Source organism: Dipodomys merriami, unplaced genomic scaffold (assembly GCF_024711535.1).
Source record: "Dipodomys merriami isolate MVZ:Mamm:240054 unplaced genomic scaffold, mDipMer1.0.p SCAF_214, whole genome shotgun sequence".
NCBI lineage: Eukaryota > Metazoa > Chordata > Mammalia > Rodentia > Heteromyidae > Dipodomys > Dipodomys merriami.
The window spans coordinates 999,663-1,027,390 of NW_027203538.1; positions in this window are offsets into that span (position 1 = coordinate 999,663).

Here is a 27,728-nt window from a genome sequence, read left to right on the forward strand (position 1 = left end):
AGAGTTGTCTCTGCTCTTCTCCTTCATTGTTAGCTTTCTTAGTACTCCTGGCTTTAGTTAACACGTGTTTGTACAAGACCTTTTTACTAGGAACAGGTCTACATGAGATATTACAATAGTGTGTGATGGTCCTGTTTTTTTTTTCTTTCTGTTAAGCAATGAAGCCTAGCAATGTTTGAAGGAGGATACCTTGTCAACTCTGACAAGCCCTACAGAGCAGAGGCAGAAAGGTAAAGGAAGGGCAAAAGGTTTTCAGTTTCCTTGCCTTAAGCAAAGATTGGTTCTACTCCCCAGAGCACAAGACTCAGGTGGTACACTTTCCTCTAACACTCCCAATCACTTGGTGCTGTTGGAAGGTTAACAGTAACTAGTAGGAGGGGAAATGAACTTGCCTGAGGAATCAGTCAGAACCTAGTTCTCAGAAGGGACATGGGGCTGTGGTTTGTGGATTAGGAATTATTTTCACAACTGAAAGTATCTATCTCTGTTCTTACTAATTTATTCAGCCTGTTCACACTATCAATTCTTGTACATGATCTCTCAAATGTCTCACCTGTGGGAATATTGATAGTAGCCTTATAGCATACATTTTTACCTGTAGTTAAGAAAGTATTTGTAATGGAGTGTTACAGAAGGAAATTAAACTACTGTGTCTTACTCAAAGTGGTATGGTTTTTAGATGTAACGTATAATGAAGTTTTAGGTATTGTTCTCCATTTTGTCTCAATCTGCTCAAAGAAGTATTATTTCACTTAAGAAAATCTTCATTGGAATTGAAGTCAATGAAGCTTGACATTTCTTTAAAATATGTTAGTGAAACATATTGATCCCTTTTTATCCTTTGCACTTACTATGGATTTTCCTAGCCTAAAATTTTACTAACATGGATGTTCTCCACTTTATCTGTTCTTGACAAGTTACAATTTCTCCACTAGATTAATGAGCCTATTTTACATCATTTAAATTGAGAGACTGCCTAAATATGTATTCCAAAACAATTGTTCAATAGAATTTAAATAAAATACAATAAATTGCTCTTTTTTGTGTGCTAGACCTGGTTCTTGGGCTCAAGCACTGGACATTGACCCTGATCTTCTTTTGTTCCAGCCTAATGTTCTACCACTTAAGCCATATCTCCACTTCTAGGTATTTTAGTAGTTTATTGGACATCAGTGTCTCATAGACTTTCCTGCCCCAGCTGGCTTCAATCTGTGGTGCTCAGATCTCAGACATCTTCATAGCTAGGATTACAACCCAGTTACAAAATAAACTCTTAAATATACATTATGCTTTTAATAAAATAATATGAAATAGAAGACTTGAAATTTAAAGGATGGTAGTCTAAATCTCAAAACAAGAAGAAAATATCCCACCCTGAAATCTACAACAATTGTGGTTTTGAGTATTTGAATATGGATATATAGCCTACAGAAATTTCTTTGTGGGGCCGAGAAGGTGGCTCAGTGGTAGAGCGCTTGCCTTGCATGCTCGAGGCCCTGGGTTCGATTCCTCAGCACAACCTAAGCAAAAAGAAAAAAGCCGGAAGTGGCGCTGTGGCTCAAGTGGTAGAGCGCTAGCCTTGAGCTGAAGAGCTGAGGGACAGCGCCCAGGCCCAGAGTTTAGGCCCCACGACCGGGCCCCCCCCCAAAAAAAAGAAATTTCTTTGTTACTTTTTAAAAGTAAGAAACCATTCTTGTGATGTGGAACAATCCAAAATGAATGAGCAAATGTTGCTTTTAAGTGATTCATATTGTTCCTTAGCACAAATGACCTAACTGAAGTTTACAGAGTAGGTTTTCATATTTCATACATATCACTGTAAAGTTTGTTATTTTATATTAAGAGTTTCTAATCCACGTAGTTGTGTAAAAAAAAATAAAACCTCTGGATAGTATTATTTCCTGTGTTAAAGCCAAACAATAAATATAAGAAAAAGCATATAGGTATTTATTTTTTATTTTTATAAGTCTGCATTTTGGGGTGTACTCAGTTTAGAATTTTGTGTTAGTATTATCTGTATTATTAGTATTATTTATGCAACATAAGATTTAAATCTTCTGGTTCTTTAGCTGTGATGTTCTGTCACTCCTATGCTTAATATTTCATGTTACGTCTTTATTAAGCCCTTTATCTCCAGGAGAATGGTCACAATTCTTCATATGATTGTTTAGGAAAGTGAGCATTAGGGACTTCTCAAAACTGTATTTACATAATCTTTACTGTTTAAGTAAAGTAAGCTAAATGACAAATTTCAAGTTATTGCTCAAGGGTTCTCCAAGTATTTGGATGCAGGGAAATGTGCCATTTGAAAAACATTACTGAAATATTATAATACAAGTAATATGTATTGTATATATTTTCTTGTATAATTTTGGGGAAAAAGTATTGAGTTATAACCTATATTCTCTCCATGGAGTTTAAATGTATAAATGAATAAGATTAGAGTGCAAAAGCTCAATGGAGTCCTAGGATACATTTTGGTGAATAGAAAAATAATTCATACAACCCTAAATGTATTTCATTAATTACTAGTGGTATTGAAGCTGCGGATTTTTGTTTTAATTATTCAATTATTTTTAGGAACCTTAGTTTTTATGAATTCTGTATGTATATTAACCTAGAGTACTGTTTGTCTACCAACTAATGGACTGTGGAGTCATCTTCAGTGGAGCATTTAATACTCTACTTGAGACATCAAAGATTATTCTCCCATAAGAAGGCTTTTTGCTTTTTCACTTCATGTATAATGTTTTGAGCAGGAAAATCTGAGGCATAATCACACAGGTTCTTTCCTGACTATGTCAATTGCCTTTTCTCTAAGCCATGCTTCCAGAATCTTCTCTTCACTGGCAACAGGAAGAAAGAATGAGAGGATATCTGGTGAGTTGTTTTATATTTCTCACTTTTCACATTCCATTTTAGGAAGCTAAGTATATCCAAGATTTAAAACAGAAAAAAATATTCAGTTTCAAGAACATGTTCCTAAGTAAGATAAAGATGGTTTTTAGAATGAGTAGATTATAAAATGTTACAACCTGTCTTAGTTGAGGGCAGACATGCTTGGAGTTTTCTGATGTGAGATAAAGTAATCACATTTGTTTTGTGATTCAATGTCATTGAGGGAATCACTTGTCATGTACAGTGGACATTTGCTGACAACTTGTCAGAGATCACCTCCTTATGATTAATGTTGAATTATGTTAAAAAGGTTTTACTGGAGTTTCTCAAATAGTGTGGTCACACACACACACCTTCAAATGTTAGAGATTACTTAGTAAGATACATGTAATTAAATTACTCTCCATGCATCCTTCTGGGACTGCTTCCTGGTCTTTGACTACATAAAACTTGATAATATTTGATGATATAGTGTGTGGTCCTCCTAGAAAGCCCTCTGTGTTTTTCCTAAGGTGTCGTCACAAGACTTTTTTCTCTATTTACTCTCTTCATTCTGTTTCCTGCTCATAAGCTTTCATCATTTCTCTCTTTCTCCCACTTTTAAAATATTTTCCTCCCTGTGTCTTCATCTCTTTCAGTCCCCCTTCTCTACATCTGTCTCTCACCATTTTTCAAATTCTGTATCTTGGAACTTGTTTGTTTTACTGATCACTTTTCCTTTGCTGACATAGTTCTTTGAATTGAAATTTTTCTTACCCCTTTGTGTTACCCCTTTGTGTTTTCTTAACCCTTTGTGTTGCATGCTTGGTGTCTAAATTCAAAACTAATGGGACACACCTACCTCATTCTGCACTGTGTCTTTCTTGTGCTAGTGTTGGAACAGGAACTCCCAGGCCTCACATCCTGTCAGCTTCCTCCTTCACTGTTGGCACTACTTTTTCTTTAAAAAAAATCTTTTTGCATTGTAAAATAGTTTACAGAGAGGTTACAGTTATGTGATTATATTTCCTATTGAGCTTTGTTACCTGCTCCTTTGTTTTTCCTGTACCATTTCTTTCCTCCTAACCTCTGCAAACCCTTCCACCCTCCCTCACTCAAATGGTAAAATTCGTTTTCAACCTAGTGTCTTTTTTTTTTGTTTTGGGGTCCGGTTGTGGGGCCTGAACTCTGGGCCTAGGCGTGGTCCCTCAGCACTTCCCACTTAAGCCACAGCTCCACTTCCGGCTTTTTTTCTTTTTGCTTATGTGGTGCTGAGAAATCGAACCCTGGGCCTCATGCATGCAAGGCAAGCGATATACCACTGATCCACCTTCCCAGTCCCCAACCTGTGTCTTGTTCATCTCATTGTAACAATGGGTCAGCTTGTATCCCTATTTAAGCATTTTGTTTTTTTTCCTTCCTATCCCCAAATTAGAAAAATGTATATACAAGATGCAGGGCACCACAAAAAATACAGTGAAAACAGGGGTTATACCGTGGGGGAAAACCATACCAAAGGAACAAAAAAATCACATAGTACATTATAAGTACAATACAGACAATAGTAAGAAAGAGAAAAACCACTTGGGTTCCTGTCTTAGGGCTCATTTCACTTCATATCATCTTATATGGTCATATGTACATAACTTTTGACCATTACTGCTTGTCCTGACATGCACTAGTTATTTCAAATAAGGGAGACCATGGGACCTATGTTTCTTTGGGCCTGGCTTACTTCACTTATTACAAGTTTTTCCAAGTCTTTCCATTTCCTAATAAATGGGGTGATGCCATTATTTTTGAAGGAGGCATAGAAAAGCATTGTGTCAATGTGTATGTGTGTGTTTGTGTATAAATACATATATGTATAAATACATATTATGGATATATGGATATATATATATATATATATATAATATTTTGTTGATTCACTCATCTACTGAGAGGCATCCAGGTTGGTTCCATATCTTAGCTATGGTAAATAAAGCTGAAATAAACATAGGCGTGCTGGTAGCTTTAGTATACCCTTGTTTGTGAGCTTTGGGTAAATACCCTAAAGTGTGATTGCTGGGTCAAAGGGGAGCACTATGTGGAGTCTTTTGAGGAACCTCCATACTACTTTCCAATGTGATTGAACAAGTTTACACTCCCACCAACAATGCAGTTGGGTTCCCTTTTCTGTTCGCATCCCCTCCAGCATCTGTTGTTATTAGTGTTCTTGATTATAGCCATTCTATCTGGGGTGAGGTGGAATTTCAAGGTTGTCTTAATTTGCATTTCTTTTTGGCTAGAGAAGATGGGTCTTTTTTTGATTTTTGTGTGTGTTTCTTTTTTTTTTTTAGAATGAAATTGCTCCATTTGTTAAGAAATGGAAAGACTTGGAAAAAATATACTAAGTGAAGTAAGCAAGGCCCAAAGAAACATAGGTCCCATGGTTTCCCTTATTTGCAATAACTAGTATATATCTCAGACAAGCAGAAAGGGTCAGATAACTTGATTTTAGGCGAAATGAACCCCATTAAGAATTTAGATGTATTTTCTTTCTTGTAATTCTTTCTAACATATTTATAAGTTGAGCCTTTTTTTTTAATATATCTTTTGGCCATTCTTATTTCCTCTTCAGTTTAGATTCTTTTTAAGTCTTTAGCCCACTTATTTATTGGACAGTTGTTTCTCTGAGGATTTGTTGTTAGGGATTTAATTTCTTGAGTTCTAAGTATATTTTAGATATGAGACCCATGTTCATTTTATGCCTAGTGAAGATCTTCTCCCAATCTGTGGGCTTTGTATTGATCTTGTTAGCAATGTCCTTTGCTATGCAGAAGCTCTGCGGTTTCATTCAATCCCATTTGTCCAACATTTCTTTGACTTGTTGTGGTTATGGGTCTCTATTAAGAAAATTTTGGCTGGTGCCAATACCACTAGAGTTTCTCCTATTCTTTTCTGTAATGTTTTTTAGGGTGTTTGCTTTGAATGTGAGGTTTTTGATCCTTTTGGAATTGATTCTGGTGCAGGGTTATGTATACAGATCTAGCTTTAGTTTTCTACAGGTAATGAACCAACTTTGCCACCACCATTTACTGACGAAGTTGTCTTTCTTCCATTCTATTTTTTAGCTCCCTTCTCAAAGTTTAGCTGTGTGTTCATTTCTGGGACTTCAGTCCTATTCCATTGGTCCTCAGGTTTGTTCTTGTGCAATTACCAAGCTGTTTTGATTACTATGGCTTTGAAGTACAGTTTGAAATTTGGTAGTGATATCCTACCAGCATTGTTCTTTCTGGTATGGATCATTTTTGCTATTTGGGGTCTTTTATTGTTCCATGTACATTTCTGGCTTGCTTTTAATATTTCATTGAAGAATGAGGTTGGACTATTGATAGGTATCACATTGAATTTGTAGATAGCATTTGGAAGTATTGTCGTTTTCACAATGTTGATCCTCCCATGCCGGGAGCATGGTAGGTTTTTACACTTCCTAAGTTGGGCTTTAATTTCTTTTTTGGCACTATCTCTTGAGCCACACCTCCTCCAATCTGTTGATTAGCTGCTTAATTTGAGTTGTTCACCCAGTTGTCTGGCTTCCAGCCTCCTTAGTATCTAGGGTAGGATAAGCATCTTGAGCCAGAAGCACTTGTTTTGTTTTGTTATTACTTACCTGAATATTTATCATTAACAGTTAATTGGGTACTAAGTAAAGTTAGATTATTGTTAACAGCATATTTAAAATTAATATTCAACCTAAGCTCCAGTATTTCATGTTTCAATTAAGTGATTATCTTATTTCTACTAATTGTAGCTGTTCTTCTAACTGTGCTACATTTTCTTCATTAACTTTATGCTCACACAACTCCATGAAGAAATTATTTCAAATTTAATTGAATTTATTGTTATAGTGGTGATGTATGGGGAGACTGCCAGTTCTTGGGCCAGGTATTGTGTACATTTCCTTTCATGCTGTGTCTTCCATACCCTCACTCTCTCCCAATGTTTCCCTGCCATCTTGACTCATGATTTGTATAGCTTACTTTCATCAGTGCCTAATGACCTCCACAGATGCTCTTTTTACCCCATTTCCTTCTAGTTCTCTGGCTTTCCCCCACTCTCCAGAAGAGATCCATGTGAATACACCATGTATATTTCAACTTTTTTTTGCAAAACCTGGGGCTTGAATTATTTGGAGCCTGTTCTGGGCACCATTCCTGATCTTGATTTACTCAAGTCTACAACTCTACCACCTGAGCCACAGTGCCATTTCCTAATTTTTCTATTTATGTAGTGCTGAGGAATGGAACCTAGAGCTTTATGCATGGCAGGCAAGTCCTGTAACACTTAGCCATATTCCCAGCCCCAAACTATTTGTTTTTATTTCAAAGGTGAAATAAGAATGAAGCTACATTTAATATTCTATAAATCACAATGAAGGAATACATTTCTTTGAGATCAATTGTAATTTCCCTGTGTTTATTTCACTCATAGAATACTACAAATATATCTTTTAATTTTCATGTATTTATAACTTAACTTTAATTTTTCATATTGCTTTCTACACCATTTGTCTTCTGATTTACTATTAATCTTGGAATATGTGTCTTGATAAATGTAACACCATTGTGTTTTTTAAGTTTAATATAATATCATTTAGTAAGAGGAATATTAGTTCTACAATAGTAATGGTAGATTAAAGTATTAAAACTGCATGGTGTTTTAAACATGTTTTTGTACACTTTGCTTTTCAGCATAAATTTTTATTATCATAATGTATAATCTGTCTATCATCATCAATGATCTGTATCTGTAGTCATATATTATGGGCTGATGATTATTTCCTACATATTATCACTATTTGTGTTTTTCATCATTAACTTTTGCTCATGGTATCTTTGTATATATTTTTAATTTTTATTTCTCTCTCTAATCCATGACTTTGGATTGCTCATTAAGTTTTCTTTCTTCTGTTCATGTCAGACAGTGCCTTATATATTTACTATATTTTACAATATAAATATGGTCTTATTTCGATGTACATTTTACTATTTAATATCTGTTTGTCTCATCTGATATTTATTTCTTATTTTGCTTCTGCACACACCTCAAATTCACTGTAAATCACCTCTCATATAAGCTGCAGGCAATCTCCTGTACACTGTGAATTACCTCTGATACCAATTACAAATTAAATCTGATGTAAATAGTTGTTATACTGCATTGTTCTTAGGATAAAAATAAGACTGCATGCTTAATACAGGTTCCCTACTTTTTCAAAGATTTGTTTCTATGTTCCATTGAATTTGTGCAACTCAAAATATGAAAGGACTGCAAGATTTTTAAAAAGGGTCTTATTAATATTTTTCATACATCAATAACCAGACATTTCATGTAAAGAACAAAAGCCATTCTCAGGTTGAAGCATAGAGCTTCAGCAGAAGTAAAATGTGGAGGAAAATTTTTATACTATAGAACTGCAAGAAAATGAACTTTCTACCCTGTGGGATTCTTTGGTAGGAACACAAAGGAAATTAACTTGCTGGATGCATTTTTACTAGGAACATTAATCTTTAAAATATTATCATAGTTGTAGCATATAGCATAATATAGTTACTTTTCAATGGAATTGAATGGAATTTATAAACTATTTATAACCTTTCTAGTCTCCTTTTAAATTTTTGTAGAAATAATTCTTTCAACTCAGACCCTCATATTTGCGAGGCAAGTACAAAATTAATTGATCCATATGCAGGATTCACAAACTTTGTTTTTATAACACTTATGTGTTTCTATATTGAATTTGCATCCCTTATGAACTATGAATATGATACTATAAGTTTTCTTTTCACAAGAGAAATTACATTCAATGTTTTCTATACATTCTTTTACCTACACATGTACCATTCCTTTAACTACACATTTACCTTTTTAATAATCATGTCCTCTGTGTAGATCCATGTTAGCAATTTTTATTTTTCTCTTGATGCAGAATAATTTGTTTGTCTGATTGTTGGGCCTGAACTCTGGCCCTGGAACCTGTCCCTCAGCTCTTCAGCTCAAGGCTAGGGCTCTACCACTTGAGCCACAGAGCCACTTCTGGCTTTTGTCTTTTTTGCTTATGTGGTGCTGAGGAATCGAACCCTGGGCCTCAGGCATGCAAGGCAAGTGCTCTACCACTGAGCCAGCCACCTTCCCAGCCCTGCAGAATAATTTTAATAGCACTTAAAATGAAGATGTCTTAATGGTGCATTATATTTCCCGAGGAATACCATCAATCTATATTGTTAGAAGAGGCCCATTGCCCAATGTATTTTGTATTGAAGTCCATTTTCTTTCAACACTTTATAGATATATTTTCTTTTTGTATGTTAGTGATCATTCACCTCTGATATTGTCAAGAATGGCTGTATTCCTTTTAGACACTGTACAACAAATTAGTGCCACATTTTATTCCTATTTTTAAAACTTCTATATTTTTTAGATCATTTCCCAATTCATAGTTTTTTTCTCTATCCCTCTTGTCGTGGTCATATTTCACATTTTTGGATATCATCTTGAGCGTTCTTTAAGCCTTTATCTATTTACATCCATCCTTCAACTAAGGCCTATTAAAATGCAAAACTGATTAAGAAACATTTTATGGTAATAAGTAAGTATTTGGTGTGGTAGGAAGTAGTCAATATTCACAAACGTCCATGCTGGCAGTTCATTTTCACATATGAAGGAAACATATGACTATCAATGACCTTACTTTTATATCTAGAAATTTAATAACAAAAATGATTAACATCAGATGTTTTATTGTGAGAACTAAGTCAAAACTTATAAGAGCCAAATCATTCATTTACTATTTTTTGAGTAATTTTACTCCTTTTAACATTCACCTCGATGTTGTGCTTTTCATAGATCTACTAATGTGTTATGTATTGCATGGGATGTAATGACCATGTTGTGACTGTTTATGAGAGCACTATTTAATAGAAAATCTAAATAGTATTGTCAGTGAGGCAGAATATGAAAATGCAGAAACATAATTATTTACTTCATTGCTACCCAGATATGTAGTAAATATTACCAAAATAAGCTAAACACACACTTTCAGACTCCTACTTATACTTATTGTTGTCTTGCTAGGTTATTAGCTTCTTAGAACTGTTTTCTTGTCTTTATTGCTGGAACCAGAAATGTGTTCTTATGTATTAGAAAAACTTTGTATGTGTAATTACCAAGTTACTATGGAAGCAAATATGTCTACTTTGATTATATTTTCTCTCATTTTATAAATAACACAGAAAGTTCCAACCACATTCTGTAATACAAAAGCATACATGTAGAAGAATGGAATTCTAGCTTTGGTGTTCCCAGGATTCAGGGATTGATAGAATGTGCCCTTACAGAAGCTGGTGTCATTTGATGATGTGGCTGTGGAATTCAGCTGGGAGGAGTGGCAGGAATTGGATATTTCTCAGAGTACCCTGTATAGAGATGTGATGCTGGAAACCTATAGCATGCTGGTGTCCTTAGGTGAGCCAAAAATATCACATTAACTTGAAAAGTTAAGTAGGGCATGACCTCTGGGGGTTGGTACAGTGCCTCAGCTCTTCAGTTCAAGGTGAGCACTGTATCACTTTAGTAACAGCACTTCTTCAAGCTTTCTGGTGGTTAAATTGGAGATAAGTATCTCACAGCTTTCCTACTGGGGCTGATTTTGTATGGCATTCCTCAGATCTCAACCTAATGAGTAGCTAGGATTACTGGTTTGAACCACTGGTGCCCAGAAAATGATTTGTTATTAATAGATATGTGAATATTTATCGAACTTTTCATGCTATTTGGAAGTAAGATTCCAGTCTGTGGGAAGTGTCATTTGTTTTGAATGAAAGCTTCAGGTAGATTATATACATTTTGAGGCAATTTTATATTCATTGTTCAAGAATCCAAATCAGCAGTTTGACAAAAGTTCCAAACTGTCTTCTGTAAAGAGAAGACTGTCTTCCCAAACTTGAGGTCATTATTGTGGGTAGATATACAATGTAGAAAGCACATACATACATACATACATACATACATACATACATACATACATACATACATACACACCTTTTTATCATTATTGTAAATATGAACTGTAAATCACTAGATTAGAGGGAGTATTTATAGTCCAAAACTAGTACTAAGATGCAGTGGTTCATGTCTGTAATTCTTACGAGTCTGAAATCTGAGTCTTTCAGTTTGAATCAAAAAATGCCAGTGAAATCTCCATGAGACTCTTATCTCAAGATAACCACTCTTAAACTGGAAGTGGAGCTAGGACTCAAACTAATAGAATGCTAACCTTGAAAAAAATTGCATTCAAGTCACACAACCTGCAAAATTAATTCAAACCTCGGGGAAATTCAGCCATGGAGCCAGTGAGAAATGAAAGAAGATTTGGGAGTAACCTTGTTAACAGGATATCTGAAAACTTAAATCAATTTTGACACAGCATGAGCAATAGGTCTTCACTCTTATTAACAGGGCACAGTAGTCCTAAACCTCAATTGATTGTCAAGCTGGAGCAAGATGAACAGTCATATATGAGAGAAGCCTCAGACAAGAATTTCCCAGGTGAGTTAAAGCATCTTGCATAGTGATCTTGGATCGAGAACCAAATTGGTAAATTTGTCTTGCTATGTACAAACCAATAATATTCTTAATTCCCATGAGTCCCATGTGTAGCAGAGAACTAGGTCATCTTTGTGTTAGACTTGTGAATCAAAAATGCATGTAGATGCACACTGAACTGTGTAGGGAAGTAAAGGTAAAGTTAGCAATTCTTTCTCTTTGTGGAAATTATTTTGAAAAACGAAAATTAGAAATGTGAAAAATGAGATTTAGTTTTCTTTGAAACTAGGACTAGGCAGGTATAGCAAATGACTATGCCAAGGCTGCTATCTTCTCATAAGGATAAGGAGAGTAGAGGCCAGGATACAGAACCAAAGCTTTCAGTCTAGAGAGAATGATTAACTAGGTGGTGAGCTGATGTGGCTTTAATTCATGAGTCTGAGGGTTTAAAAGTCTGATGAGATTCTGTCTAAGATGGAGGGAAACAAATTTTAAAATTTCTAAAGATACTTAAAATAATTCACAGTGAGAACTTATAACTGAAGATATATGGTTATAAAACTTTATTCTCAGGTTAAAGGAAAAGGTTTGTATAAAAAAGGTATAATCTCCAAAGTTAGAAAATACTGTTCTCCTAATGTTTGTGAAGTAAAGTAGCACAATATATAAATTATTTTAAGAAAATAAAACTATAAAAAGCATCTATTCCCCTAAGATTAAACAAAAGAATTTTTGGGGAAAAAAACGAAGAATGCTACATATTAAATTATACAGGTTAAAAAGATAGCAGTAAATAGTTTAGTAATTTGTGTAAATAATTCCTCTAACATAAAAAAGAAGAAAACCCTGAAACACAGAAAAACATTTTCCATCATAAACTGTCAGTGTTACTCTTTTTTTATAGAGAAAATAATTTACAGAGGGGTTACAATTACATGGGCAAGGTAATGAGTACATTTCTTATCAAGCATTGTTGCCCCCTCCTTTGTTTCCCGTTAACATCCCTTCCAATCATTCCCCTCCAGCCCCCTCCCCCAGCCAAAGTTGTAATGTTCATTTTTTGACATAACGTCTTGTACATCTCATTCTTGTAATAGGTCCACCTTCCCCTCCACAAATTATACCTACATCAAATACAGTAAAAACGGGGGTTATACCATGGGGGAGGGACATATAAAGAAACAAAGAAATATCTTATATATATATGTATATAGATAGATAGAGAGATAGATAGATAGATAGATAGATAGATAGATAGATAGATAGATAGATAGATAGATAGATAGATAGATAGATAGATAGATAGATATCTATAGATATATATGCTAGAAACAATAGCAGGAAAGAAAAAAATCATTTGAGTCCTTATCTTGGGTTTCGTTTTGCCTAACATCAACTTATTGACCGTTTCTGCTTGTCTCAGACATATACGAGTTATTGCAAATAAGGGGAACCATGGGACCTATGTTTCTTTGGCCCTGGCTTACTTCACTCAATATTATTTTTCCAAGTCATTCCATTTCCTAACAAATGGAGCCATATCATTCTCTCCAATGAATGCATGGAATTTCATTGTGTATATATACCACATTTTCTTGATCCATTCATCTACTGAGGGGCATTTGTGTTGTTTCCTTATCTTAGCTATGGTAAACAATGGTACCCTTATTATGGTCTTGTTTATGATCATTTGGGTAAATGCCCAGAAGTGGGATTGCTAGGCCTTGGGGAAGCTCTATATGGAGTCTTTTGAGGAGTCTCCATTCTATTTTCCAAAGTGGTTGAACAAGTTTACACTCCCACCAACAATGCAGTAGTGTTCCCTTCTGTCCATATCCCCTCCAGCATCTGTTGTTATTAGAGTTCTTGACTATAGTAGCTCAGTGGTAGGGGATTTGCCTTGCATGAATAACCCTCTGGGTTCGATTCTTCAGTACCACATAAACAGAAATAACTGGGAGTGGTGCTCTGGCTCAAGTGGTTGAGAGCTAGCATTTATCTGAAGTGCTGAAGGACAACACCATGACTGGAGTTCATGCCCCACGACAAAAAAGGGTGTAAGGAAGAGTGTTACTTTCTTAATCAATACATTGTGGTGAAAGAAATTTATTACTCATAAATCAATTCCTACTTTAATACTTTAAAATATGTAACAGTTAAGATGGAAAAAATGTCTTTACCTTTACATTAAGGAGTATTTGGATCTTATTTATGCTTTTTTCTTCTTTATATAACTCATTTTAGATGTTCAAAAAATGGAGCATGTGATTAAGACTTGCCAGGAAGGTCCAGATGAATGTCTGCATGATGTAGCTATCACAAATATTAACAGAATAGAGCAAAGAATGAGATTCGTGACAACTTCTAATTTGAACTCAAAACAGAAGCCAGATCTGAATAGGAATGATGAGAACTCCTTAAGGATGAAGACGGACAAGTTCATTCAGTGTCAGAATATGCTTCACTAGAGTGAGCCTGGTAAGATGCCCACTGCATATATGCCTGGTTTTTCTCCTGTAGTTAAACAATCACTTAGATATTCAGACGGTTTTAGTCAAAATTATGATGGTCCATATTTTGAATATGGAGGAGAGAAGATATTAAATTCAGAGATGATATTCTTTCCACATAATTGGGTTTGTGTCACAGATCCCACCTCTACCCATAACGAATATAGAGAAGAATATGATAAGTCTGCTCTTCTTGACCAAGAACTTTGTCAAGGAGGGAGGTTTCCAGTCACTATGCATCAGAAAAGACACACAGGAGAGAATCCGTATACAAGTAGTGAATGTGAGAAATCATTCAGTAAGGATTTACACCTTACAAAACCTGAGAGGAAATATCCAGAGAATCCTGATGAGTATAAGCAATGTGCAAAATCTATCGCTAAGAATTCAGAACTAAGTTCTAACCAACCTAAAACAAAACCAGAAGAGCAACCCTATGAATACGAGGAAATTTTCCACTCAAAAGTCAGGTCTCAGAAGGCATCACAGAACTGACAAAGAACAGAAGTTTGATGAATGCAACAAATGTGGAAAATCATTTAGAATGAACTCATACATCACTTTGCATCAGAGAATACACACAGGAGAGAAATCTTATGAATGTGGCAAATGTGGAAAGTATTTCAGACAGAAGTCAAACCTTACTGTTCATCAGAGAATTCATACAGAATAGAAACCTTATGAATGTAATGTGTGTGAAAAGTCTTTCACCTGTAAGTCACACCTTGCTGTTCATCAGAGAACACACACAGGAGAGAAACCTTATGAATGTAAAAAATGTGGAAAGTATTTCAGATTAAAATCACACCTTACTGTCCATCAGAGAAAACACACAGGAGAGAAACCTTATGAATGTAATGTTTGTGAAAAGTCTTTCACCTCTAAGACAGACCTTACAGTTCATCAGAGAACACACACAGGAGAGAAACCTTATGAATGTAACAAATGTGGAAAGTATTTCAGAAGAAAGTTTCACCTTACTCTCCATCAGAGAAAACATACAGGGGAGAAACCTTTTGAATGTAATGTGTGTGAAAAATCTTTCACCTGTAAGTCAAACCTTACAGTTCATCAGAGAACACACACAGGAGAGAAACCTTATGAATGTAACAAATGTGGAAAGTATTTCGGATTAAAATCACACCTTACTGTCCATCAGAGAAAACATACAGGGGAGAAACCTTTTGAATGTAATGTGTGTGAAATGTCTTTCACCTGTAAGTCAAACTTTACTGTTCATCAAAGAACACACACAGGAGAGAAACCTTATGAATGTAACAAATGTGGAAAGTATATCAGACAGAATTTTCACCTTACTGTTCATCAGAGAACACACACAGGAAAGAAACCTTATGAATGTAACAAATGTGGAAAGTCCTTCATCCGGAGTTCATACCTCAGGAAGCATAAGAGAATCCACACACATGAGAAATCTTAGGAATGTGATAACTATGGAAAGCCTCACCTGGATGAAAAATAAGTTTGCATGATAGATCCAAAACCTGAAAGAAGCCTTGTGAATGTAGCAAATGTGCAGCCTTTTAGCCAGAAGGCATACCTCATGGTTCCAAATTGAATGCACACATGAGAAAAATCTTATGAATGAAAAAAATGTGGAAAGTTTTCAAGAAGTCATAGATAAATTTTCATCAGGAAACACACAGGAGAAAAACATGAATGAAACAAGTATCAAAAAAGTCCTTCACTTAGTAATCATGCATGGATGAGTGTTTATAGAGCACATAAGCACATAGAGCACATAAGACAAGGTATGAATAATACCAATGTAGAAAATCCCACTTCGACAGCATAGCACAGTGTTCATCAGAGAACTGAATCACATAGGAGAAAAGAAAACTATCAGGTCTAACAAATATGCAATTTTTAATAGAAGTCAGTATTCAGTACATCCAAGAACATAATAAGGAGAGAAAATGTGAGTATAATAAATGTAGACAAATGTTTAGCCAGAAGTTTCACAGGTTTCTCTACATATTTCAGAGACCTAGAGACAAGACAGAATGTCGAGTGAACATTAGAGGACGTCTTTCAAGCAGAAATGAACCTTCAGCCAGCATTAGAGCACTCACACAAAAAAAGAAACCCAATATAGGGAAAGCTTTGGCAGAAACCTCTGTAAAGTATAGAGAAATCCTTCATGGCAGAATTAAGCAAGGTGTAAGGGAAAACCACTCACTGAGGCAACATTTCTCATCCTCGCATTGTGTAGAGTAGGGATGATGCCCCTTCATGTTATTCAGGGGTTGGACCAAAGGGATGGGTATCAATTACTTCCAGGCTTGACAAAGAATTAAGATAGTGAAATTGTTGACTTGTGTCTTTTATATTGAGGAATGGATGTTCAAGGAAATTTAATAAACACTTCTCAGAAACAGGAGCTCTGGACCTTTGAGATTGAACTCAAATCATCCAGAGTGGTTTGGTAGTGATAGATGGGGAAGGACTATCTATCATGCTTTAATCCACGGACAAGAGAGCATCAATTTCTCCACTGTTTCTAAAAGTCTTCCACTATATATAACACTATTACTATTCCAATTCATTTTTTTAATGGAAGGTCGGTTGGAAGATAATACTGCTTGCTTATTACAAAATGTGCACAAGAATAAAATCTGTCTCATCATCTTTCATCCCCAAGTTCATGAAACATTCAGAAAACCTGAAAGAATACATATTTGGGAATACATTTTCTTTGTGTGTAGATACAAGTCTTGTAGATGGAACTCAAAGCTTAGTAACTTTCCTTAACTACTTTTTCTCAAGGCTAACTTCTCGCACTAGAATCACAGTTCCATTTCTAGTTTCTTTGGTGGAAAAATGAAGACATGATTCTTAAGCATTTCGGTTTGGATGAGTAATGCCAAAATGATGTTACTACATGCTGTTTTCTATTTACTACTGATGAGTCTGTTGTGAGTTTTTCACTTGTAGAAAATGCTATTGTTCTTCTGAGTAATAAAACACTAGTGTGGATATTGTGGAGAGTCTGTGTTTTCTCCTATTATGGAGGGTGAAAGTGAATTTCTCAAGAGGAGCATATTGCTTTTTCTAGTTCCAAATTTGTAGTCCTATAACAAATTATAAGTGTCGCGGACCGGGTTTTGTCGGGACGACGGAGGATACCTAGGGGAGGAACCTGGAATAGGTGGGGAGATGGCAAACAGACAACTCACACAAGAGGAGTGGATGTTGAGTGTTGAGTGTTGAGTGTGATTTAATGTAGAGGATAGCAAACTTTTATAACAGAAGTCTCCATGAGAAAGGGCAAAAGGTTACACAATCTTGTTGTATGGCTTTTTTTTTGGGTGGTTACCAGCTGGGTACCTGAGAGGCATTTGTCTCCGGCTTACCTCTAAGGGATACAATGGGTTTGGGTTTTGATGTTTGTTACCAATTAACCATTACCTATTTTTATAGAGGTCTTAATTTTTCTATAAGATCTTTTTTGTCTCTTTTTTAATAGTAAACTTTAAGGAGACCTGGATCTAGCAACTCTCTAGGTTTAGCAATTCTCTTAGTAAACAGCAAGAAATTTTCTCTCCTAAATAATTATTTCAGCAATTGTCCATACATTTTTTTTTTGTTTTAGCTGAGCCTACAGCTTCTTACAAATAATTTCCTCTGTTGAAGTGACTTTTTCCAATACTTTTATATTTACTTATAACTTGTTTTTTAGCCTCCATAAGAGGGGTTTTAGGTTAGCACTTAACTCTGGTGAGTTAGTCATATTTTTAAGACACTCATTAGTTATTGGAGTCGTCAACACTCTTAAGAAAGAGCTTTGAATAAGGGGACATTGACAATGAGCAAGTACAAAAAGTAGTAGAAGCAGTAAAAGATTAACAGGCACTCTTATGAGGGAAGAAAGACAGAAACACATCTTTTTTTAGGGGTTTGTCAGCCTTTTTTTAGGAGTAGGCCTTTTAGAAGTCCTATTCTCCGAGGTAGACTTCGGTGAAGTCCCAAAACTTGGAGATAGGTTTTTGTAAAGCCCCATTTTTTGAGGTAGACTTTGGTGAAGTCCCAAAACTCAGAGATAGGTCTCTGAAGCCCCTATCATGGTCTGATAGATGGTTTTCCATGTTAAGCAGACTCCACTGGAGTCGGCGTGGCATTTGTCCCTTTTTTTTTTTTTTTTTTTTTTACCAGTCCTGACTCCGTGTATCAGTTAACTCAATTTTATACCAGCTGTATTTGTAAGCTCCAATTTTAAGACATACTCATACCATTTGTGACATACTTAAACTTTTTGAGGTTTGTCTTAAAGACAATCCTTACTTTTTAAATTTTCCCAATTTTTTTTAAGGCTTTTTTTACTTCTTTTTTTAAATTTTTTTTAAGGCTTTTTTTACCACCCTCTTTTTTTACAATCCCTTGAGTATCTTTGTGGCTGGAGTTTAAAACTGTCCAATTTTTCTTTGGCTTGTGGAACCTTTATCTTAGAACAGCCTTAAGGCACCACTGTGATGTAGAAGCTTGTTAGATTTTAAGGCTAAGAGTATTACCTCCATTGATAACACACTCAGGTTATTACCATACCAGAGTCAAACTAGGCTGTGACCCTAGAGTGGATTTTCAGTCACTATGCACTGAAGTGCCTAAGACAAGTAAGCCAGTGATATCCATGTCCCCAATATCCACTGTGGGAAGAGAGGATTTCCGGATATCTTTCAAAAGAATGTCCCACAAGATTTTAGATTTAGCAGCAGTCAACCAGGAAGCAGACTCAGGTGATGGAATCAGGCAGGAGTTTTTTTAGGTGGCTGTCAGGCCGTCGTTGAACTTTACCCATTAGGGTATGTAGCAACAGCAGCAGCAGCAGCAACCGTAACAGCCAGGTCTCTCAGTGGCTCCAAGGGACTGTCACACCTCATGTTGGGCTGTAAATTTTTACATAGACTGGTTAAGGATACATTGTATAGGCTTGGCAGGCTTTGATCCTGTTGGTTTTTAAGATCTTTAAAAAATAGTTCAGGACAATTTACTAAAACCACAACTTTTTTTACTAACCAGATATTTTTGTAAATCTTAGCCTTGTAATCATCTCTGACAGATGTAGTTTTTACACCTTGAACACCTACAACAGTTAACACTATTTTTTATGCCTTTTTTTTTGTCTCATTTTTTAAAAACTGACTCTGGACCCTTGATTTTAAAATGGGGGTAGAAGGGCGAAGGTCAATCTTTTGTAACTTCTTTAAGCTGACTTTAGGGGCGTTGATCTTACCTAGCCAGGAACCTATAACTTTAGCCTATTTTACAAAGAGGCCATCAGGGTTAGATGTCATTAAGAACAATATTTAACTTTTGACAACTGTACAGACCTTTTTTCCGGCTACAGTGTGGTTTGTTTAGTACTCTGGTTTGTAAAAGCATCTTTTTAGATGGCTTAGGAATGTGATCTCTAATGATCCCAAATAATGTCTAAGTTACATTTGTAGGCCTTTAGACAGATATCAATAGAAACACTCTCTCAGGTTTACAAATTTTTTTTTGAGCAGATGAACTTCATGTAACTAGTGTCAGCTCAATTAGAGCTGCCAATTAGAGCTTTTGGCACATAAAGGGGTTAAGATTTAAACTATCCCCCACATTTTATAACATCAGCTTTTTACAATCACAGAGGACTGGCAAGTTCCTGTCCCTTACAAGGTAGTCATGTTTTCAAACTATCTTTTTGTGACCTCCCGGCTCTGACCAGTTTTGAAGGGCCACGCACAAATGACTCTAGGATCTGACATTTTTGCCATCCAAGCGGTGGCTTACTGCCTCTGGATGTTCCTCCATTGATTTTGTCCCAGAATTGTCTTTTTTACACTGGATAAATGCCTCATTGGCATTTTTCTTAGCTGGTTGTTGGATTTGAACTCGGGGCCTGAGCACTGTCCCTCAGCTCTACAGCTTAAAGCTAGCACTCTGTCACTTTGAGTCCCAGACTCGGGGCTTGAATACTGTCCCATAACTCTTTAGTCCAGGGCTAGTACTCTGTTGGCTGAATAGAGGTGACAGTCTCACAGGGACTTTTTTGTGTTTGGGCTGGCTTTGAACCAGTTTGTAGATCAGTGAGTCTTACAAAAGGCCATTTTACTCCAATTAAAAGCAACAAGGTGGTCAACATAGAAGTAGCTTTTAAGCATGTTCTTACCTGAAACTTATTAAGAGTTAAAGTTATATCTAACAACTTGTAAGAATCCTCTGTGTTTTGTTCTGGTCTTGTTGGAAACTTAAAAAAAACAACCTATAAGAGCAAACTAGAATAGTAATTATTTTGGTAATCCTAATTTTTTTTGTGTGTACATTGAGGCCAATGTCAAGAACAATTTTACATTTAAACTTTATATCCAAAAATCCATTCCTAATTTTTTTTAAAACCTCTTATTAATCACCTTTAATATTTTATACTTTAGTTTTTATTTGTATATGAAAAGATCCCTTGAAATCTTGAGGCCAAGTGTCACTCATTGTCTCTTTGTTGTTTGTTTTAAAACAGATACACATTAAGATTTTTTAACTCAAATGACAATTTTTCCTTAATGCAAAAATAACAATCATCATAACTGAACCAAAAAGCTAGACTTAGCGTCTTTATGACTTTTAAAAACATCCTAATTGTAAAACATCAAAAACAAGTCACATTATACAAATAACTTTTTAACCCTTTTTTTAAGGCCTTTTTAATTTTAATATTAACACATCCAAGGGGAAGTTTTTGTAATACTAATCAGATCATCACATCACTCATTTTAACCATCATGATTTTAGTGTCTATCTGTAGAGAACAAAGATGGGCCACTCAGCCCCTTTTATGGAATGGCCACACACCCAATCTGACTCTTTAGGGTTAGATGAACTGCGTTTGTGCCAGCTTGTCTCACCATGTGTGGACTCTTCCCAGGGCCTGTCCCACCGCATGACCAGCTGAACTGTACTTCTGCTTGTTCACCCCTTACCCCTAAAGGTTTTTTGTTGGCTTTTAGTTTTTCTTTTTTTATCTCTTGGTTCTCGAATGAAATACACAGTATTAGATAGACAGAACAAGTAACATCTTTGACGGTGTTAAACTAACCTTTACATTTAAATTTTTAATATTTATCCCAAACAGCCAATGCATTTGTGTTAAGCCAGATAACTTGATTACAGTATAGTTTTATGTATTTTAAAATATTAGTTTTTAAATACCAGATTTTTTAATTTGTAAGTTAAAGAAACTTTAAAAAGCCATTTAAAACAATGTGAAGATTTTTTAAAATTTTTGGTAATGTCCAAACCTCATAATCTTTTGAATTTTTAAATTAAAATTCACCCAATTGTTACAGCATGCTGACAATTTTTATCTTTGAACATGTTCACAGACACACACAAAACACTCACACAGATCTTAAAGCGCGCAAAAATCAAAATCAGTTGTACGTACACCTTTTAAAGTTTTTAAACAAAAATTTAAGACAGTATTCCTTTTAAACTAGGTACCTTTGTTGGGCTTTATTTTTCCAGAGCTTGCTTGTTAGTAAGGCAATTCACTAATTAGTCTTTTGGATCTCTGTGTTGTTTTTATTCAGCAAGCTGAATCCAGAGTCTGTTGAGTGAGCCTGTCACACTCACCCAAATCTTCCCTACCTCAGAAAACATAAAACGAACACACACACTAAACAAGACAAACAAGTGGCCACAAAGACAAAATCAGGTCTTAGTGAATGGGATGACATCTCACCACTTACCAGGGGACTAGAACCCCCTCTACCCGATCTCAAGGACAGCCCCACCCAGGGGTCCAGGGGACATCTCCCACTGGCCCCGCTGGCAGTCTTATAGCGCGTCCGCCAAGACTCTCCGCCAGCCCCAAGACCACACCTGCAGGCTTTCACCATTCCTGAAATATGAAAATTGTATTAAATGATCTAATTGTTTCTTATTTTCTTGTGGAGGGGCTGGTTGCCCCTCTGCCTGTTTTTTGTTTTTTCTCGAAGAGGAGTTCCCTCTTTATGGAACTTAGATTTACATTCACTTTTTCAATGGTTCCCTTTTTCCGGCGGGAACCAAGGATTAGTTTGTTCTCCCACTCCTGCTGTGGAGGCTTTAGTGCCTCATGCTTTTAGCATATGTTTTAAAATAGAGACAAACTATCCTTATTCTTAGAAGATGAACTCCCCATGATTTACTCGTTATCTTTCTCAGTCACAACTGAAGGGCCTGCAGCACCCCAACGAGCTTCTGACTACTATTCCAGGTGAAAAGAAAAAAGAGAGAGAGAGAGAGAGATGCTTACCTCCCAAGGTTCCTTGACTGAAGAAACTGCTTCGTGCCCCGCTCTGAGCCTCGCTTCGAGCCCCGCTTCGAGCCCCACGTTGGGCGCCACCTGCCGCAGACCGGGTTCTGTGGGGACGACGGAGGATACCTAGGGGAGGAACCTGGAATAGGTGGGGAGATGGCAAACAGACAACTCACACAAGAGGAGTGGATGCTGAGTGTTGAGTGCTGAGTGCGATTTAATGTAGAGGATAGCAAACTTTTATAACAGAAGTCTCCATGAGAAAGGGCAAAAGGTTACCCAATCTTGCTGCATGGCTTTTTTCTTGGGTGGTCACCAGCTGGGCACCTGATAGGCATTTGTCTCCGGCTTATCTCTAAGGGATACAATGGGTTTGGGTTTCGATGTTTGTCACCAATTAACCATTACCTATTTTTATAGAGGTCTTAACTTTCCTATAAAATCTTTCCTGTCTCTTCTTTAATAGTAAACTTCAAGGAGACCTGGATCTAGCAACTCTCTAGGTTTAGCAATTCTCTTAGTAAACAGCAGGAAATTCTCTCTCCTAAATAATTATCTCAGCAATTGCCCATACATTCTTTCTGTTTTAGCTGAGCCTACAGCTTCTTACAAATAATTCCCTCTGTTGAAGTGACTTTCCCCAATACTTTTATATTTACTTATAACTTGTTTCCTAGCCTCCATAAGAGGGGTTTCAGGTTAGCACTTAACTCTGGTGAGTTAGTCATATTTTTAAGACACTCATCAGTTATTGGAGTCGTCAACACTCTTAAGAAAGAGCTTTGAATAAGGGGACATTGACAATGAGCAAGTACAAAAAGTAGTAGAAGCAGTAAAAGATTAACAGGCACTCTTATGAGGGAAGAAAGACAGAAACACATCTTTTCCCAGGGGTTTGCCAGCCTTTTTCCAGGAGTAGGCCTCTTAGAAGCCCTATTCTCCGAGGTAGACTTCGGTGAAGTCCCAAAACTTGGAGATAGGTTTCTGTAAAGCCCCATTCTCTGAGGTAGACTTTGGTGAAGTCCCAAAACTCAGAGATAGGTCTCTGAAGCCCCTATCATGGTCTGATAGATGGTTTTCCATGTTAAGCAGACTCCACTGGAGTCGGCGTGGCATAAAAGTTATGGTTTTGATAAATTTAATTCTGTAGCAATTAAAAATTAGACTCATGGAAAAGTGATGGACAAAAGCTAGCTAGAATACTTACAGATATCCATGGGATTACAGAGGTAAGCAGAAAGAGGTAAGACTGTGCTAGATATTTGGCAGGGTAAAATACAGGCGAAAATGATCCTTGTGGGCTGCCTTGTGTCACATGACAGGGGTGTCTGGGTCGAGGGAATTGGTCCAGGTGCTCTGAGGGAAGCCCAGTGAAGACGGGGAGGGCATGAAGGTGGCTTTCACAATTAATTTCCTTGGATGTTTTTTGGGGTCATATAAACTTCCCCCCCTTACCTGACCAGGATAGGGGACATTATGTGATGCTATATGCCTGTTCATGTCTTGACTCCTGTTTAATAAAAAGTTTCTTCTTCTTGGCAGTGTTTTGTTTTGAACTGACTATGTGGCTCTACCATGATTAGGCAAAGTATTACTGCTAAAATTCCAAAAACTTTAAATGGTCAGTTTTAGCATTTAAGTGTGCTCTATAATCTGTGCACAAGCATTTCTGTCTGTCTATATGTAAAATATGTAAATAGTAATGGTTCCAAAGTTACCAAGTATTCTGCTTGCTAAAAATCTTTGACAGTGGAAGCTGTCATTTAATCAGAATTGCTTTGTGACCTGACTATAAGCCAAATAAATAAACAGGCAGTTTTAAAAGGCCATGGGGAAGGAGTTAGAAAAGATTATTTCCTTTCCAAAGTCAATGATATTGGTAATTAAGTTGGCTGTTATTTATGTTATTTCTTATGTCTATCTATGCTAAGATTAAATATTGTACCTCTGACCATGACTGGTAAACTAAGGCAAAGGTTTTAATTCTCTGTTTCCTCCCCTGTGCACTGATCAACTCCCTTTATAATCAAGGGACCAAAGTGCGTCAAGATGCAGTTTGCTCCTATGCATGGGAAATACGTAACAGCTGCATAAACCATATATATATGGTACTGGGTTACAAAAGCTAAAGTTGTAAAATATGAGGGATAATTGAAATCCCAAACGCTCTGTATCTGCTCAAAATCCTAAATGGCAATCACTTTTGAGCTGGCCCAGCCACATTAATTGATCAGTTAAGGAAAAGTGGTTGTGACCTCAGATTAGGTCCCTAATGAGATTTATCTAAAGGCCTACAGGGGCAAGCATCCTTGTAACCACTACAGATCAGACTCCTCACTCAACCAGAAAAATGCATTTACAAACCAAAATGTTAAACAAGATATGCTGCTATAGCCCAAGAAAGGGTCTGTACATTTGTTAAAGGTTAAATGTTGTATGACTTTAAACAGGCTGCCCAGAGCAAGGGGCAGTACTTAGAATGTCAATCACTTGTAGTTTAAAATATCTACCGGGTTTTACTACAAAATTCTGATAAGCAATTGTTAGTCAATTATTAACAAGTTATAGTTAACCTCTATCTCATTTATCTCCTTGTTTCTTAAATTGAAAATATAAAGAGCTTTTATGACAAAGATTCCTTTTGCCACAGTTCAAAGCCATCCTGAGCACAAAGAATCTGTCTAAAACTCTATTTCCCAGCTAATCAACCAAGAGCCAGGCTGGAGACATGGCTCAAGAGACTCTCACCTCCAAGGAACTCTTAGGTAGTAGAGCATTTGCATTGAGCAGAATTGATCAGGAAAAGTGCCCAGACATTGAGTTCAAACCCAGTCAATCCCAACGAGGACAACCTATCCCAGCAACAGACATTGAGAACCCCCAGGACAAATTTAGTCCAGACAATATACAACTATGGAGAGGAGTAAGAGGAGATTACTTCCTAAATGGAGTTAATTTATGCTTGCCATTTCAAAATTAATCAGAGCAGGGAGATCAAGAGAAATAGTTGCTTGCCCACCTAATGTCCATACCTGTCTAACTTGTTAGTGGACAGAAAGTTCCGGTCTTGTTTTGTTCCCTGCTATTTGTATTTATAGTAGCCTCTGACTGGTACTCCCAAGCTGTCCATCATGTTCTCTGCTACTTGATTTCCCAAAAGACCTTATACACCCTCTTTCTGCCTTTCTGCCCTGAGTATTTCTCCTCCTCTCTAAGGGGCCACAACTGGGCTTATGCTCCAAATGGAACTTTTCCAGCCCGTGGCCAATATGTGTTCTCTTATGCCATTTGTGTTAATGTTTAACTTGTTACCTTGTTAACTTGTTACCTTGTCAATTTTTGCCTGATCTTTCGAAAAGTCTCTTTTAACAGGATAACAGCCCCCACCGAGCACACCACCTGGGAACAAGTCAAGGCCATCCTGTTACTACAGGCAACTGGAGACATTATTTGGCCAAGCAATAAAGCAGGAACCCCTTACTACTTACTACTTTGCCCATTTACAGCAGGAAGACACTCTAGGAGAAACGACCTCCACCCATAACCCCCGGCCTGGTACCCCTATTTTTATTAAACAACAAATTGGGGAATGTAAGCATTATGCTGTCCTATGGTACTCAGCCCCACCCAGACCTGAGTTCCTCCCAACCCTGAAGTTCCCACCATTCAGCTGCCCCCTCCCTCTCTCTGCCCAGACCCATCTAAGCACCCACCTACCTCACTTCCTGCCACAGACCCCCTTTCTACCTGGATAGGGACAGATGCCATGTGCTCCATAAACCAGGAAAATATGGCTTCTTTAATAAACCTTATAATAACCTTTCTCCAGTGCCTGCCTTCCTATGTGTGGTCCCCTGGGATGAATGTGAAGGATCCTTTCACCTTATAGAGATCCAGTCCCTGCCACAGTCCCTAACTCACTGAGAACCACACAAGCTATTTTTCCTTCATTACACTCTGTCCACTTCACTGTCCTGATGACATCACTCCTTATGACCACTTCCCCAGGGTCCTCCAAATCAAAGGGACAAAATTATCAGTACTCTCTTTCTCTCTCACTGCACTCTGAAAACCCATCTATAATTTCTGGATTTCCATTACTAACATTCTCTATTTGGACATCAACATAAATAAAAAGATGATGCATAATTTTGGTTTCATGAAATTCTATCACTATATTTACCTTTCCTTTTTTTATGTTGGTAGTTAGCTTTAAACTCATGGTGCTGTAATTCTTGGCTTTTATGTTCATGCTTGACACTCTACTCATGCCACATATTGTGTCATGAGTCCCCTTGTCTAATAAAGGCAGTGAAGGGGTGCCCCCTGTTATATTTATTATTCCAAGATGTTTATAAAAACTACACTGGAATAACTATAATATTTTAAATAGAAAAAAATATGTATATATATTGTGGGGCATGGACTCTGGGCCTGGGCTTTGTCCCTCAGCAATTCATCTCAAGGTTAGTGCTCTAATATCTGAGCCACAGCACCACTTCTGGATTTTTGTATTTGTGTAGCATTGAGGAATCAAACCCAGGGCTTCATGTATGTGAGGCAAGCACTCTACCATTGAGCCACCTTCTCAGCCCTATAAAAATGTTTTAAAAAATGGTTTCATCTCAGAACCTTAAATAAAACAGTAATTTAATGGAATTTTGTTGCACATTTAAAAATAAGTAAAACATTACAGAATTTTTTTAAAAGATGAGGAATATAGATTAAGTAACAATGAGCAATCTCGTGTATAAAAGCAGCATTCAAAAAATCTGTATGAACATACTTTCAAACCAATAGCTCAGATTTCCCATTCTCAGGACTTTGGACATGCAGCTGAGCATGTCCCAACTGTTCACAAATACGAACCTCTTGGCGCTGATTGACAGTTTGAGTAGAAGTCAAAACTTCATTCATAATCTCATCATCATGGTCGGAGGTCATCATAGAATGTTCACATTGAGCTCCTGATACCATACACACTTCCAGAGACAGTATTTTTTTAAAAAGTGAATCCCACAATCTCATGTTAGTAGAATGTCTAATTATACAATCATTTAAAAATGACAAAAAAGAACAGCAATCAAAATATACTTTCACTGATTATGAAAATTTCAATGTAAATTAAGAATATAGGTGATATGTAAAAAAAATAAAATTGTATTGGAGGAAATCCCATGTCTGCAGAGCCGTGGGAGCCTGTGAGCTAGGAGATCCAGGGACAGAGCCTTAGCCCCGCCTTACAGATATTCCATGGATACTATATGTTGGAATCATGTATTTCTGTGGAAGAGTCTATCTCAGTGTTCACACGTTTGACTTCAGGACCAGATCTGCTCTTTGAGACAAAATTGTGACTCAATTAATTCCAGGTAAGGGCAAAAATGGCTCACATTCCATTATTTGTAAAGTGAACTGCTGTTTGTTCTCATTATTTTTGCTACACATTTTACTTGTATATA